This window comes from Lissotriton helveticus, chromosome 7 (genome assembly GCF_964261635.1).
Source record: "Lissotriton helveticus chromosome 7, aLisHel1.1, whole genome shotgun sequence".
NCBI lineage: Eukaryota > Metazoa > Chordata > Amphibia > Caudata > Salamandridae > Lissotriton > Lissotriton helveticus.
This window is the reverse complement of record NC_136068.1, coordinates 59,220,566-59,238,014: the sequence shown is the minus strand read 5'-3', so window position 1 is coordinate 59,238,014 and position 17,449 is coordinate 59,220,566.

The following is a 17,449-nucleotide window of genomic DNA, read 5'->3' as shown; positions in this document are numbered from 1 at the left end:
AACAACAATGACAACAACACCACCACCCTGCTCAACAACTTCTCCAACTTCGGACTGAAGCAACTAGTGAACACCCCCACCCACCACGAAGGCCACACGCTGGACCCCATCTTCTCCCCCAGCACCAGCGTCACGGTTAGCCACACCACCACTCTCCACTGGACCAACCACCGATGCATCCATGTCTCCTAAAAGAAACTCACCACACACATCCAACCGCCGCAGATCCCCCGAAGATGCTGGAGCAAAGTCACCACTGACCAATTGACCGCCTCCCTCGCCCAGGGCCCCCTGGCCAACGCCTCGAACACCAACACCACCGCCCGAAACCTCACACAGTGGATCAGCAACTGTGCCGACACCCTCACCCCTATCAAGAACCCTCTGAACAAACACAACAGCAGGAAAACCACCTGGTCACCACAGCCCTCAAGGACTCCAAAAAATCCCACGAACTCTAGGGAAAGCCTGGCGCCAAGAACAGACTTCGGAAAACCTCGAGGCCCGTAAGACCGCCACACGCAGACACCACCAGGTCATCCACATCGCCAAGAGAATGGCCTTCAGAGAGTGCATAGACAACAACGCACACAACAGCAAGGAGCTCTTCCAACCCAAGCTCCAACTCCAATGACATCCCCCCTCACAGGACCTCTGCGACTCCCTCGCAGCCTTCTTCTACCGCAAGATCGCCGACATACACGACAGCTTCTCAAACCAGACGCCTCCACCAGCCGCGGAACGAACGCCCCCCACCGCCCTCCTCAGTCTCTGGACCCCCGTCAACACCGAAGACGTCACCCAGATCATGAACACCATCCACTCCAGCTCTCCATCCGACCCCTGCCCTCACCACATCTTCAACAAAGCAGACACCATCATCGCACCCCACCTCTGAGACATCATCAACAGCTCCTTTGAATCTGCCACCTTGAGAGTTGGAAACACGCTGAAATCAACGCCCTCCTTCAGAAGCCGACAGCAGACCCCAAGGACCTCAAGAATTTTCGGCCCATCTCCCTGCTCCCCTTCCCAGCAAAGGTCACCGAGAAAGCAGTCAACAAGCAACTGACCAACTTCCTTGAAACCAACGGCTCCCTCGACCCGTCACAGTCTGGCTTCCGCAGCAACCACAGCACCGAGACCGCCCTCATCGACACCACCGACGACATCAGAACACTGCTCGACAACTGAGAAACCGCAGCCCTCATCCTCCTAGACCTCTCAGCTGCCTTCGACACCGTCTGCCGCCACACCCTAAAAACACGTCTTCACAACACAGGGATCCAGGGAAAGGCCCTGGACTGGATCTCCTCCTTCCTCACCGACAGAACCCAGAGAGTCCGCCTACCCCCGTTCCACTCAGAGGCCACCAAGATGATCTGCGGCGTACCCCAAGGCTCATCACTCAGCCCGAGGCTCTTCAACATCTACATGAGCCCCCTCGCCAACATCGTCCGCGCACACGACCTCAACATCATCTCCTACGCCGACGACACCCAGGAGATCCTCTCCCTGACCAAAGACCCAGTCACCGCCAAATCCAACTTCCAAGAAGGAATGAGGGCCATCGCCGAATGGATGAAGATCAGCTGCCTGAAACTGAACACAGACAAGACGGAGGTCCTCATCCTTGGACTTTCCCCCTCCGCCTAGAACGACTCCTGGTGGCCCGCCGCCCTGGGCACAGCAACGACTCAAACCAACCACGCACGCAACCTTGGGTTCGTCCTGGACTCGTAGCTCACTATGACTAAGCAAGTCAATGCCCTCAGAGAGGGTATGGACACTAACCATCCCCAGGCCTTGGTCCTCCTCGATCTCTCCGCCGCTTTTGACACGGTTGACCATTCCATCTTATTGTCCCGTGTCAGAGCGGCGGGCATCGGTGGATCGGCCTTGGTCTGGCTGTCCTCCTTTCTGAGTGACCGCACCCAAGCAGTGCGCTTCCAGCCTGTCAAATGTGGGGTCCCCCAGGGTTCATCCCTTTCCCCGTTGCTATTTAATTTGTACATTGCTCCTCTTATTTTTGCCCTCCAACAGCTGGAGGTCTCCGTCTATAACTATGCGGATGACCTCCAGCTTATTTTTTCTCTATCCTTTTCCCCAGAGTCCATTTCCAACTTTCAGTCTGTCATGACTTTCATCCGGGACTGGATGAACCACAACCACCTGAAGCTCAACCCCGACAAAACGGAGTTGGTCCTAATAGGTGGTTGCTCCAGTCCCTGGTCCCTGGTCTTCTGCCTTTTGGCCCCCCTCGTTGGGCTCCCCTCCAACTCCATCACCCTCCATAAAAACTCGGGTTTAAACTGGATCACCAACTCTCACTTTACTCCCAAGTCAGCACAGTGGTGTCCTCGTCTTTCCATTCCCTTCGCACTATTCGTAAAGTCTCTCGCTTTTTCTCTTTCCCTGCCCTTAAACTTATAGTCCTGGCAATGGTGATTTCCCGCCTGGATTACGGCAATGCCCTTTATTGTGGTATGCCCGCGTACAGCCTGCGTCGCCTCCAACTGGTCCAGAACCAGGTGGCGAGCCTGGTTTTCAATCTGTCAAAGTCTCACCACGTCACTCCCCTCCTTAAGACCTTACACTGGCACCCCATTCGTGAACGAGCCCAGTTCAAACTAGGATGCATTATCTTTAATGCCCGGTCCGGCTCAGCCCCCGCCTTTATCATTTCTGAAATTCATTCTTATGTTCCTCCCAGGGAGCTGCGTTCTTCCACCCAACAATTGCTCGTAGTCCCTCGTTTCAAACGTAAAAAGTGGGGAGGATCCAAATTACCACACTCGCCCCTGCCTTCTGGAACTCCCTCCCGGCTCATTTGAGATCCTGTCCCCAGTATACACTCTTCCGCAAGACTATCAAAACTTTCCTTTTCACACAAGCCTTTTCCCAGTAAACCCCTTTTCTGCGCTCTTGTTATTCTGCTCCCCAGGGGTTCAGTACTGTACAGCGCCATGAAACCGCTAGGTGTACGCGCGCTTAAGAAATATTTTTAAACTCAAACCCATCTCCTCCTCCTGCTTCAACACTCTCCGCATGCTACGAAAGATCTTCAAATGGATCCCCACAGAAACAAGAAGGACAGTCACCCAAGCCCTCGTCACAAGCCGGCTCGACTATGGCAACACACTCTATGCAGGGACAACCGCCAAGCTACAGAAAAGACTACAACGCCTACAGAATGCCTCTGCACGCCTCATCCTTGACATCCCCCGCCACAGCCACATCACCACCCACCTGAGAGAACTGCACTGGCTCCGCGTCAACAAGAGGATCACGTTCAAGCTCCTCACCCACACACAAAAAGCGCTCCACAAAGCCGGACCCAAATACCTCAACAAATGCCTTTCATTCTACGCCCCGACTCGCCAACTCCACTCAGCCAGGCTCGCCCTCGCCACGTACCACGCACCAGAAGAACAACAACAGGCAGCAGATCTTTCTCCTACCTCGCCGCCAAGACCTGGAACTCCCTCCCCACCCACCTCCGACTGACCCAAGACCTTCTTACCTTCAGGAGACACCTCAAGACCTGGCTGTTCGAGCAGTAGCAGCACCCCCCCCCCCCCCCGCCCAGCGCCTTGAAACCCTTTGGGTGAGTAGTGTGCTCTATAAATGTACTGATTGGTTGATTGATTGATTGATTGATTAAGCTGGGACACCTACGCGAGGTCACTGCGGTAGGAGGTTGGGACCTAGCTTGATCGGGATCTGGGGCCGCCAGTCATTCACCTTGCCGTAGGCTCTAAGAGGGATATGCAGAAAGAGAAAATCTTCATCGCTCAGATTACAATAGGAATGGCTATGTACTAGAAGCATGATAAGGTTAGCCAATTGACATCTTGTACGTATCAATGGATTGGACTTTCTGCGTATTGTACATAATGTAAATATTAACAATATTAATGTTTTGATGATTTTATGTAATAAAATACGTCCGGGGTTACTACGACCCCTAATCCAAATAGTTGTGGAGTTTGCATTGTTTGCCTTGGGGAAAAGGGTGGCGGCGAGTCTCCACGGGAGCTGGCAGGGTTCCCATTTCCAAAGGGTATTTCGCTTATTAATGGGAGGAGGTCTTAGGCAGTACCAGACCATATTGAAAGGCGGGACCAGCTCGACCACGCCGCCACTATGGCGGTCGCGCTGGGCCCCCACACCCAGGGGGAGGCAGGGCACGTCGCACACAAAAGTGACGTGCCACCCTACCTCCCCTGAGCCCCATACACGATTGGCTGTTCAGGCGTGAACCGGAAGCACTTACAAGTGCTTCCGGTTCACACGTTCGGCCAACGTCGGGCAAGCCGGTCGGAACCGGCTTGCCTGACTGTAACGGCCTGAAAATTCTGCCAATAATCAGGACATGCAAGCTTATCCCTCTTGGGACCCAAAAGATACAACACTCCACAATACTTACCCAAGAAAGGAACAACAACAATAAGTACAATTCTTTTGCTCTTGCCGAGAAACTCGCACACAACAATAACAACAACAATAACAAAAATCACAAACCTCCTGGTGACAGGCGTGGGCGGGAGGCTACTTGCCACTCCTCTCCGGTCACAGAATACTCACCCAGGTAGGACTACATATATCCAACGCATACCTCTCCTAACAAGGCTGGGGGTGGAAGAATGAGAATTTCACTCCTTGCTGGGAGCAGGCCGACCTTCTGCATCAACAATTACCCGTTGGAAGGGAACTTACCCATCCTTCACAAGCATTTGGTCAAAAAGGGGCCCGTACTCCCTCCACAAGGAACACAGACAAATATTCATATGCTCTGGGGTTTCTTTTATTACATACAGAAAAATAGTACACTGTAGGCCTTCTTCATACTAGCACCTAAGCAATTGCTTAACGCAATCAGTAAAACATATATATAACTTATATGCACGTATATGTATTGGACCTGAAAATAGGAAAAGATAGTTAGGCAAGATCAGTAGGAATATAAGAATTAGTGGAACACCTCACCAACTGTCTGCACATCCCGCTTCCACTTCGCCAGAGGGGAGCCCGTTTCTCCAGCTGAATCGGGAGATAAGGCGGTACTATTTGCTCCACCCTCACAGCTGCACGTCTGCCCTCTGTAGGACTTCCGGTGATCGGAACCCAGGAACCCCCTTTAGTACCAGTGGAGACATAAGATGAGGCTCCTGTGAGCCACGCCCCCTTTTCCCATCAGATTCTGTACCACTCCGTACCAAGGCCACAGCTTTGGCTGGACAGGCATCTGTTATGACTTCGGAGCAGAGCAAGTACATTTCTCTGACAAGAACCAGTTCCTACCAGTATACGAAGTGCAGAAAACAAGTGAAAAGCATAACATGGCTTCTCACCTAGAAAGGCTCAGGAGATGGCGACAGCTTAGAAAATAGAGTTGCTTAAGCATAGGCCACTATTCCCGTAAATGAGCAAAATTAGTATGCAAGACGGCATAAGTATGCCAAAGCCAATAGGCAAGCACTGCCATGAAGCAAGATAATGTCGGAAACAGAAAAGGCACGATCGAGCCCTACTTTATAGCTTATTCATACTATGCAGGCCTACACATCACTATATTAGACCATAATATACTGAGATGGTGATGGGCAAGTGATATAATCGGGCCTTTCAACCATATAAATGGCACATTCATTACATTCCACCCATGACCATTGTCCAACACCATCGAACATATAGTTGCATCAAACAGTACGATAGGACGCGCAACCAACCAGGAGAAGTACACAAATGACCGTGAGGGGAATGGTCCAGCATCCTGCCCACCCGTCTTTGTTCCCAGTGGCAGGGGGAGCACTTTATCACATCGCCGTGAGGTAAACGGCCTGCAGTATCTTCGGGCACTCAACAAGGGACTACAGCCCCCAGAACCACCTCTGGCGCACACTGACAGCGTCACTGCCTGGCGCCGCCAGCCTTCATCAGCGCATCGCGCCTCCCGCAGCGCGGGACGCGAAACCAACCAGGAGAAGTACACAAACAACCGTGAGGGGAACGGTCCAGCATCCTGCCCACCCGTCTTTGTTCCCAGTGGCAGGGGGAGCACTTTACCACATCGCCGTGAGGTAAACGGCCTGCAGTATCTTCGGGCACTCAACAAGGGACTACAGCCCCCTGAACCACCTCTGGTGCACGCTGAGAGCGTCACTTTCTGGCACCGCCAGTCTTCATCAGCGCATCGCGCCTCCCGCAGCGCAGGCCCGTCCTTGCCTGTCTTAGCCCGGAAGAGGTTGGGCTGGGCCACCCCTCTGACGCATGCACCACGAACTCAGGAACTGACTCAACCACTCTATGGCAAAGGTACTTTTTGCTTGGCACAGTTGGAACTATTGCAATTGATAGCCCTTTTGGAACTCTACTTTTTAACTTTTTCGTTTTCTACTAAATAGATTATTCTGTAATTAATACTTGTCAAGGGGAAGGTGTTTGTACCTAGGGGGCTCTTTCCACATATCTGCGTGTATGGGCAAAAGGACCGAATGGGGGGGCGGTTAAAAGGAAAAAGGCCAGGAAAGCTCCCAAGAACCCTTGTATCTCTTTGACCCTTGATAGAATTGAGACTCTGGTTTATGATTGTGAGGGCATTTTGTCAGAAGAGAAGATCCTATTCTTCCTTCTGCTCCCACTAGTAATACTGTTAGTAGGGGCCCCCAAATTACAAGCCCTACTGTCCCTGATGGACAACGGAGAAACAGCGGCCCTCATCCTCCTAGACCTCTCCGCCGCATTCGACACGGTCTGCCACCGCACCCTAGTGCAACGCCTCAGCAACGTCGGAATTCAAGAGAAGGCACTGGAATGGATCGTCTCCTTCCTCGACGGAAGAACACAGAGAGTCTGTCTACCACCGTACAAGTCAGAGGCCACCGAAGTCATCTGCGGCGTCCCTCAAGGATCCTCGCTGAGCCCCACCCACTTCAACGTCTACATGAGCCCCCTCGCGCCCATCGCACGCCAACACAACCTGAACATCATCTCCTACGCCGACGACACCCAGCTGATCCTCTCACTGACCAACGACCCCGCCGCTTCCAGAGCCAACCTTCACGAAGGGATGAAAGCTGTAGCCGAATGGATGACGACCAGCCGCCTGAAACTGAACTCAGACAAGACGGAAGTCCTCATCCTGGGCTCCTCGCCCTCCGCCTGGGATGACTCCTGGTGGCCCCCCGCCCTGGGCTCCGCACCCACACCGACAGACCACGCACGCAACCTGGGCTTCATCCTGGACTCCTCCCTCTCCATGACCAGGCAAGTCAACGCCGTCTCCTCGTCATGCTTCAACATCCTGCGCATGCTACGAAAGATCTTCCGGTGGATCCCCACCGAGACCAGGAAGACGGTCACCCAGGCCCTCGTCACCAGCCGACTGGACTACGGCAACGCCCTCTACGCCGGAACCACCGCCAAGCTCCAGAAGAGACTCCAGCGGATCCAGAACGCCTCAGCCAGACTCATCCTCGACATCCCCCGACGCAGCCACATCTCCGGACATCTGAGAGACCTGCACTGGCTCCCCGTCAACAAAAGAATCACCTTCCGTCTCCTCACCCACGCACACAAAGCCCTACACGACCAAGGCCCGAGCTACCTCAACAACCGCATCAACTTCTACGCTCCCAAACGCCACCTCCGATCAGCCAGTCACGCCCTCGCCGCCGTACCCCGCATCCGAAGATCGACAACAGGAGGAAGGTCCTTCTCCCACCTGGCCGCCAAGACCTGGAACTCCCTCCCGACCGACCTGCGCCTGACCCAAGACCACCTTTCCTTCAGGAAGAAGCTCAAGACCTGGCTGTTCGAGCAGTAGCAGCACCCCCCCCCCCCAAGCGCCTTGAGACCCTCCTGGTAAGTAGTGCGCTATATAAATGTCCATGATTGATTGATTGATTGACCATTGACTGTACCGCAGATGTTCCACAAACCTTTACCTAAACACGCTGTAACAAGGCCTGAGCTTAGTTGCCCTAGAACTGTCCCTAATCATTTAACGCTAGATCCTATAGTGATCTCCTGCACAAATCGCTACTCTGCACTGGCTGACGCCATAGACCTATTAGAAGAATCAGGGAAAGAGGCAGACGCTAAAACCATCATGCCGGTTGGGACCACGGGGAATTTTACCAATATAGGGACCCTACATGATGTTGTCCAATCTATTGCCTCTCTCAGATTGGAATTAGGCGAGATGAGGCTGCTAATGCAAGAACGTCTGAGTATTGTTAAGAACTCAATTAGCAACCCTCTACCTCAAGTTGCTGGCAATACCGCTTATAGAGAAGCGCTGTGGGAGTCAAAACAAATGGCTCTAAACACTAAAGGTGCCCAGTCGTCCATTCCAGCATTGCCCCCTGACCTAGGTAAAGATAATAGACAGCCAAGTAGATCAGTGGACCGTAATCTAAATAAGACAACAAACCAGCTTATATCTGAGAATCCCCACCATTCTATTATTAATAGATCTGACCCTTACTTAGCACGTACCACCCCTGGCCTTGATCTACCACCCTCATCACACAATGCCCAACTTCCGTTTATGAGTAGACAACCAAGAGTTTACATGGTAAATGTGGCCAAATCACATATGCGAGAAGATGAGGGTTCCATGATCAATAAGGCCACACATTGGATCCGTCATGTAATGGGGTGTTGGTCCTTGATAAGGGAGGTCATATTAAGGGTTCAAAGAAGAGGGTCAGGGGATAATTGTACAGACATCATCCAGCTAACTCTTACCAACCATGCGCTGGCTGAGGGCCTACTAGCACTTGAGTTTAGAACCTTTCCTTCAGGTCTTTCTGCTATCCAGTTCAGGCGGCTTCCTACTATGGAAACTGCTAGAAGAATTGACCCCGCCAATGACCCAATCATGGTGGGGCATTCCGCTCTAGATTCCAATGATTGACTGTCTTATAGCAATAATCCTATTAGTAACCTTGTTAAAGCCCACGATGGAAGCATAATATCCCCCCACCTGTTTGTCCAACATCAAAATCAATTCATGGTATTTAACAACAATTATACAGGTGATTCCTCCAGGGTTGGGGATTCTCCCCTCCCTGCCATGGCCCCTGGTATTTTAGTTGCTCAAATGGCCACCCCAGTAAATCTTAAAATAATTTCATGTAATATAGCGGGTCTACGAAGCAAACTATCATTACCAGATTGGAATAGCTTCATAGAAGATTATGACCTATGTATATTCCAAGAGACATGGATTCTAGTGCCACTACATAAACCTGGCTATTCGTGTTTCTTTATACCCTCAACTTCTATAGGGCGTGGCCATCCATCTGGGGGCTCATGGTCTGGATTAACATTGCTCTCAATTGCAGGGTCACCCATCATCCTTGTCCCATTCTCGATCTGATGAGACTAACTTTGAGGAGGCCAACGGGTGGCAACATTATCGAATTATTTAATATTTATGCTAGAGGCACAAGAGGAAGAGCAAATCTCCAATTATCTCCACCTTATGTAACAAACTCCTCTCTTGTTCTACTAACTCCTATGTCATGGTGGCCGGCGACTTGAATTGTACATTTGAACCACTTGCCTCTGACGATCTTACAGGAATGGAGGACGAGGATGCCAGATGGGGTATACCATCTCTGACCATACCGCCAGTCAAGAGATGGTCCCCGTTGGTCATCCAACTGAATGCCCTAGCATTAGAGTTTGGAGTACGTAAATTATTGCTAGATTAATAGGAAACATAACTGACAGATCTAGTAAAAGAAGTACCAGGCCGAAACATATTCAAAAGATTAGGTACACATTGAATGCAACAACATGTTGCAATTAGAAAACAAATGACCAATAGTGCACCACCCAAAATAGAACGAAGTAAACCAAGATCAGGTAACCACCCAAAGAGCCAATCCCACCATACTTGATCCAAATTTTGCCGAACTTCTGAAGATAATTCATGTAAAGCATTAATATGAGACTGGATAGATTTAGAGTGGTCAGAAAGATTAAAACAACGTAGTCAGAACACCCATGATTATGTTTTAAAAGAAGATAATCAATAGCAGCTCTATTCTGAAAAATGGCTCGTCGTTCACCCCGTGATTCTGCTTCAGAAGTTGAAGTGTGGTTGATTGACTTAACCATAAGACAAGCCAGTCTACTAATAGCTCTAGAATTGTAAATTGACAATCCAGGAATGCCTAAAATTGAGGCAGCTAAACTAATATATTCAGATTTAGAAAGCAAATGCAAGTTAGATTTGCAATGTTCTTCCAACTGAGGAGCCTCACGTAGAGTCCGACTATGAATAGAAGGAGTCAAAGAAAACATCATCAAACTGAGTCTGGTTAAAGCACACGGTCCATCAGAAATATTCGCTGGAATAAAGGACCATGAAATATTTCCACATGAAAAGAGCCATCCGGTTGGCAGTAAAACATTTCTATAATGACTAATAGCAAGAACGGTATTTTTGCAAAACATAGAATTATGAACCGAAGAGCACATACTAAGTCTACGATTGAGGCACAAAGTCTGTTCATGTTGAGAAAGGGTAGAAGCATTTTCCAATTTAGTCTGTACACATTTGCCAATTAACTGTGGATCGCACGTAAAGTTATAACACACATCACCCTCAGTGATATTGGAAGTCTTTATCTCAAACGTCCGTAACTCATTGGAGTCAGTCGTCTCGGGGAAAAATTTTCAAAACTCATAAATTGATAGATGATGCCTAACATCATCAATGCCAGCATTTCTGTTGATATGGGTAACGTTGAAGACTTTAATCAAAACAGCAGCAGGAGTCGGAACAGTTACCAAACAAGTAGATACTATATCAAGGACACTCCTCATGTTCGTCATGCAGAAATAAGAACGGTTTAGCACCTCGCGTGCAAGGTTTTCCCAACTGTTCAGCTTGTTGGTCAAAATCAAATTCATTCTGCGCTGACGGTCGACCGCCTCGCCTTGGGATCCCTCCAGCCCTCCTTGGCCCCATGCGCACCATGCCGAAAGGAGTCCAGTGATGACAAGTCCTGCAGCCGCAATCCATACAAGACCTAAAGAAAGGAGTCAAAAACAGGTATTACTCGTTCTCGAAGGTAACATTTATCCGCTGGGACGCAGTCCCACTTTTCCTGTCCAGGTTACAGTATTGTATTATCACTGCCCATGGAGATTACTACAGCCTGTATGGGGGGGTTGATTGGGTGACTGAACCCACACTCTGGCTCCTGGATTTTTATCAGTTGAGCCAAAACCTCCTTCTCCACGTACAGTTAGGAGAGTTGGGGCAGTCCCCTTTCTCACCACACCTCCCAAAACTGGCATTATAACCAACTGGGCAACTCGGTCTCCGGGCTGGATTGTTAAATCCAGATCACCATTGTTCAACAGAATAACTTTGATTTCACCTTGGTAATCAGAATCAATTACACCACCCAGCACCCGGACGCCTTTTAGCGCTAGTCCAGAGCGTGGGGCAATCAAACCAAAATGTCCTGCTGGTATTTGGACACCAATTCTAGTTTCAATAAGAACAATATTTCTTTGTTTCTAAGTATGCTGCTTCAAAGTGTGTAAATCCAGACCAGCAGCTTTAGGGGTCACTCTTTGTGGAGCTAAGGCTCCAGGAGTCATTTCCCAATAGACAATTATAGCGACTGCCGTATTGGGCTGAAAATTCACAGATGGAGTTAACATTCTCATTAGGGGCGTTTTAGCATTAGTTAAAGGACGATTATTCAAAATTTGCAAAGCATCAAATAAATTATCTCTCCAGTTTTTCAAAGAACCATCAGAAATTTTTTTCAATTGACCTTTCAAAAGACCATCGATGCACTCAATTAAGCCTGCAGCTGTGGGTAATAAGGAATATGAAAAAAACATTCAATATTATGTCATGCACAATACTCTTGTACCATCCTCCATTTAAAATGTAAACCATTATCTGATTGAATCTGCAAAGGAATTCCATAGTATAAAATCAACAAATCCAAAGTTTTATATGTATTCATCTGAGTAGCACGTTTGTACAGGGATGCAATCAAATATCCGGAAGAGATGTCTACAATGGTGTATACGCATTGGTAAGGGACCTATATAATCTATCTGCCAAATCTGCGCTGGTAACTTACCTCTATTCAACTGACCTCTCACTATCTGTGGTATCACTCGTTGTCGGGAATGTTGGCAAATGGGACACTGCAAAATTACCGTTTTAACCACATAATGGGGAAGGTGTATCCCTCTTTCTACTGCCCACCTGCTAGTGATTTGTTCCCCAAAATGTCCACACTTCTGATGTGCCCACCTCGCCAATCCAACCAGGTCAGAATTCTATGCCTCCACCTCTGCCTCAGAGATGTTAGCATTTTCGTCAGCAATGAGGTTAAACCACCTATCAAGTGAATCAATTGAACAGTGAGCGTCAACATGGTACACAGTCACAGTACTTTGGGGAAGCATATCCCACACTTCTTTCCACATTTCTTTTCCCCATGCCTCCTTTGAATTGATTAACCATTTGTGAGTGTGCCATGTGGGGAGCCATGTGGCTAACCCATTAGCAGTCGACCATGAATCAGTGTAGACATGACAAACTCCTAGTGACTCTGGTTTTGAGCTTGGTAAACAGCATAAAGTTCTGCAAACTGACTGCTTTTTCCTTCACCAGTCATGCTCAACAATTTCTGGGAAACAGGATTGTATGACACTGCTTTCCATTGTCTCTTTGCTACAACATACCTGGCTGAACCATCCATAAACCACACATGCTTTCTATCCTCCGCAGAAAGATTGCTAAATGGTCTACCTCACTTAACAGGAGATTCCTGTATTATAGGTATGTTGTAGTCCACATCTGTCTCTTCTATTGGCGCCTGCACCACCTGCTCATGTAACGTCGCTGTGCCTTTAGGACCCACCTGAGCCCTATAATATATGTACCATTTCCATTTAATCACACTGGCTTCCTGTGCATGTCCGATTCTGTGAGTTTTAGGGGAGCTCATAACCCATTGCATTATTGGAATCTCAGGTCTCAAAATGACATCATGTCCCAAAGTCAATTGTTTTGTATCCACCAAAGCCCAGTAACATGCAAGCAACTGTTTATCAAAAGGTGTATAACGCTCGCCAGTGTATGGCAACTTTTTCGTCCAGAATCCTACGGGTACTTTTGTCTTACCTTGCTTTTGCCATAAACTCCAGTTTGCATATGTACCCTCTACAGTCACATTCAAATCAACATCGCCACCTCGCACCGGCCACAAATCCAAAGCATGCTGAATAGCCTCTTTCGCCAGTTCAAACGCGGTCTGCTGTGTCTCACCCCACTCAAACGCATTCATCTTTCGAGTGACTTTATACAAAGGGGCCAAAATCTGACTTAAATGGGGAATATGCTGTCTCCAAAATCCAAAAAAAACAATGAATCTCTGAGCCTCTTTTCTATTTCGGGGTACTGCAAATTCTTTAATTTTCTGTCTCATTTGAGGAACCACTTCTCGATTTCCCTGATGCAACTGAATGCCTAAAAATGTTACACTTTGTGCTGGCCCTTGCAATTTGTCATGATTAATTTCCCATCCTTTACCTTGCAAATAAGTTACAATTCGATGTAACTAAATTTGGACCTGCACTTGCGTTTAATCTTGGCTCATTATGTCGTCAATGTAATGACAAATTTGCACTCCAGAAACTATCGGTACCTCATCTAAATGCTCTGCCACCAGCCGGTGACATATAGTCAGACTATGCATATAGCCCTGGGGCAAACTTCGAAATGTCATTTGTCTGCCACCCCATGAAAAACTGAATTGTTCCTGACGTTCGGGAGCTACAGGAATTGAAAAGAAAGCTTTGGCAATAGCAATAGTTGCATACCAAGTCCCTGTATGTATCTGAATTCTTTCTATCAAAGTAACAGTATCAGGGACAGCAACAGTCAAAGATGGTGTATGTTTATTCAATTTGCGATAATCCACCGTCATGCGCCATGAATTGTCACTTTTGCGCACCAGCTATACAGGATTGTTCCACACAGTAGTGATTGGAATCACTACCCCTGCTTCCATCAAGTCTTGAATTGTGGCACTGATTTCATCATGCCCACCAGGAATTCTGTACTGTTTCATAGAAATCACCTTAGTCGCCTGAGGCACCTTCACAGGAGGAATTTTCAAACGACCTACTCTCACTGTGTTAGCTGAAATGTAACGTTTTTTTCCAAACTGATAGTACCCGTCATCTAAACACAAAGTAATTCCTTTTAAAATGTCAATTCCGATGATATATTCAGAAAGAGGCACAACTAATACACTATATTTTCTTTTTGGTATTCTTCCGATTTTTTATTGAACATTAGTTTGCACTGCTGGGGTCTCTTTACCACCTAAACTTGTAATTGTAAAATACTGTCCTCTAAATTTCTTGGGATTTCCATATATTAAAGTGGCATCCGCTCCCGTGTCTACTAGGGCTCGGGCCCGTTGTACATTACGGTATTTCCAGAAAATCTCTATATCCACATAGGGTCTATTATCTTTGCGAGCCCAATTCTGTACCGGAACTTGACCTATTTCCTAGTCATTTTTGCTCTTGTCCTGCGCCCAAGACAAATCTGGGTAAAGACTTTCATACGGTTTAGGAAGTACATCTTCGTCGTACACTCTCTCTTCGTAATATGAATTTCTCTTATTTCTGTCACTCTGCGTTCTTTGATCTGGGGATCTCCCTCATTCGTTTCTCATTCTCCATCCTGGGGATCTACTCTTTCACTTCTGGCTCTGTGATCTAAAGATTCTTCCATCTCATTTCTTATTCTATATTTTGGAGATTATTCCCTTCTCCCTTGATATGACTCATCACACTTCCATCTGAATATTTCCGTTCATGATTCTGTTTATTGACTCTTCTACTCCCTTCTTTCCTGTCTAAACCCCTTTTTCGAAACATGTTCCATAACTTTGGAGTAGGTTCCCCATCTATTTCCTCTTTCTTCACCCCATCATTCATTAGAGCTGTAAACAAATCTCGTCTAGTCAATCTGTTATTATCCGTGCGAGTTTCAGGTCTAGAAGGTCTTTCGAATTTCATCCACTCCCCCAGTTCGCTCAACTCACTAACTGCCTCAGTCATTTGTGCTAAAGTATTTCTAGTCTGATTTATCAACAATGTCATCATCACCTGCTTATAAGCAGGAGGAGCAGTATAAACGATCTAATTTCGCACAGAAGTGTTAAGCAATCCTTCCATTAATGTATGTATTTTATCTAGGAAAATAGAGGTTTTCCTCACCTCTTCCATCAGTTTCTGTGTTGCATCTCACAAAGTATAACAAGGTTTCTCGTTTATTGGCCAGTCTGATTCAGTCAGATATTTGTGGCTACATCCAACCACAGCTAATTGTAGTAAACTAATCTGGTCATCAAGTGCATAATTTGGGTCTGAGCTTAACATACAAAATTTAACTGCATCTCCTTGGTCTAACATCACGCCTGCAGCACCCAAATCATAGATGCGAACCATCCATGTAAGTAAATGTTCACCAGGTCTCTTCCGAAACCTGTCCAAGATGTCATTAATCTGGCCCACCCATGGCTATATTAAAAACCAGTATGGGAGACCGCGCTTGCTTTAAAAAAATTAAAAACAATCAACACAAATTAACAAATCTACTGTGATTTTTGGGAAAACATTTTCTCAACAAATTCTTATTTGACCTGACAGGGTTCCAGGGGGACCCCAGCACCAATTCTAGGAGGTCAGATTTTTCCTACCCTGCAACCTTCTTTTTCTAAAAAAAAATCCTTCTATATACAAATTTCGGGGCATATTAGCAACAAATAGCAATATTTATCGCTAAATGCGCTTAGCACATTTTTTTTATTGCTGCCTATCACCGGATATTATCACAGAGATAACATCCTATTAGCAACGTTTATCTCTAATGCGATAAAATATCCGGCGATAGCGTCTCAATGCGTGAATATTGCTGGAAATCCAGCGATATTCAGGCATTAACACTAATGGGGACTTAACCTGAATATCCAACTCCCATTGGATATACAGGTTAAGTCATGGTCTGAGCACGCGTTAGCAGGATGGGTATGCCCACTTTGCATGTCATTAGCGATAAATATCGCTGACATGCAAAGTGGGCCCCAAACCGGTCGCTATCACCTAAAAGCTATCGCTAACTGCTGTTATCGATGGCTTGCTAATAGGGTGATAAAATTATCCCCACTTTAGCGTCAAAAAGTTCAGCCAAAGCGGCGATATTGCCCTTGCTAATAGGCCCCTTGGTTTCTTTCAATACCTCTAAAATTATTGAAAAAAATTGCACCAAATAACAAAAAGCACTCTTTCTGGACCAAGAGCTAACTTTCAGAAAATATGATTTAATTCCATCCAGCAGTTCAGGCTGTATTCGTGTTAAAAATCCGAGCAAGAATTTACATGGGAAACACCCATTTTTTGCCCCCCCCCTTTTTTTCTATGAAACTGCTTGATGGAGCACCCCAAAAATTTCCATGCACAACTAGAATTAGAGGCACACCATTTTGGAGACATTTTGTGAATATTTGTCAACCAGTAACAAAGATATAGGCAAGTCAAAAACACTTTCCCCAAAGACAGATGTTCCTGCTGGAAAGTCTGTGACCATTGAGAGGTGGTATATATAAAAAAAGCATCATGAGGTGAAACGATTATTCTTGGACTTTGACATGGCACAATCAAGTATTAGAAGAATTTTACAAGAAAACTGTCACGTTCTGGAAAAGGATGAACATATTGAAAATTTAAATATGGATTGAATTGTTAGAGTTACCAGACTTTTGAAGGCCACAAGGCACAATCAATGGTAGAATCACTTGCAATACGGATCATGCTATCTATGTCCTCAGATGTGGTTGCAATTGACTATACTTTGACAGCACCATCAACAAGTTAAAGCTGAGGATTTTACAACATATAAGAGCGACAAATAACGGAGATAAGAATTATCCGATGGACTCCCATTTTAACATTTTCATAGCCAATCCTTGGATACATTCAGCTACTGTGGAATCCAACATGTTACGTCGCACCCAAGGGGAGGAGACCAAGAAATAGAACTTAGAAAGCAGGAATCCCGACTAATAATATGGCTAGGCACGGAGATGCCTTGTGGCCACAATTCTGATCCCGAACTATGGGCCAGATATATCTAAATGTGAAATACCGATTTCTTAATACCGAGTTTTACTGATTCGGTATTAAGAAATTGGTATTTCCGATGTAGGTAAAGATTCGGTAAAAAATACCGAATCCTTAATATTCCTTATTACCGAATCGGTAATTGGGATTCGGTAAAAAGGAATACAAATTATGCATTTACTTTGCAGTATTTTACTAATTAGAACATTGGAATGTTGGGAGCTCAACTGAAAACAATGGAGTGCTCTGGGCTTAT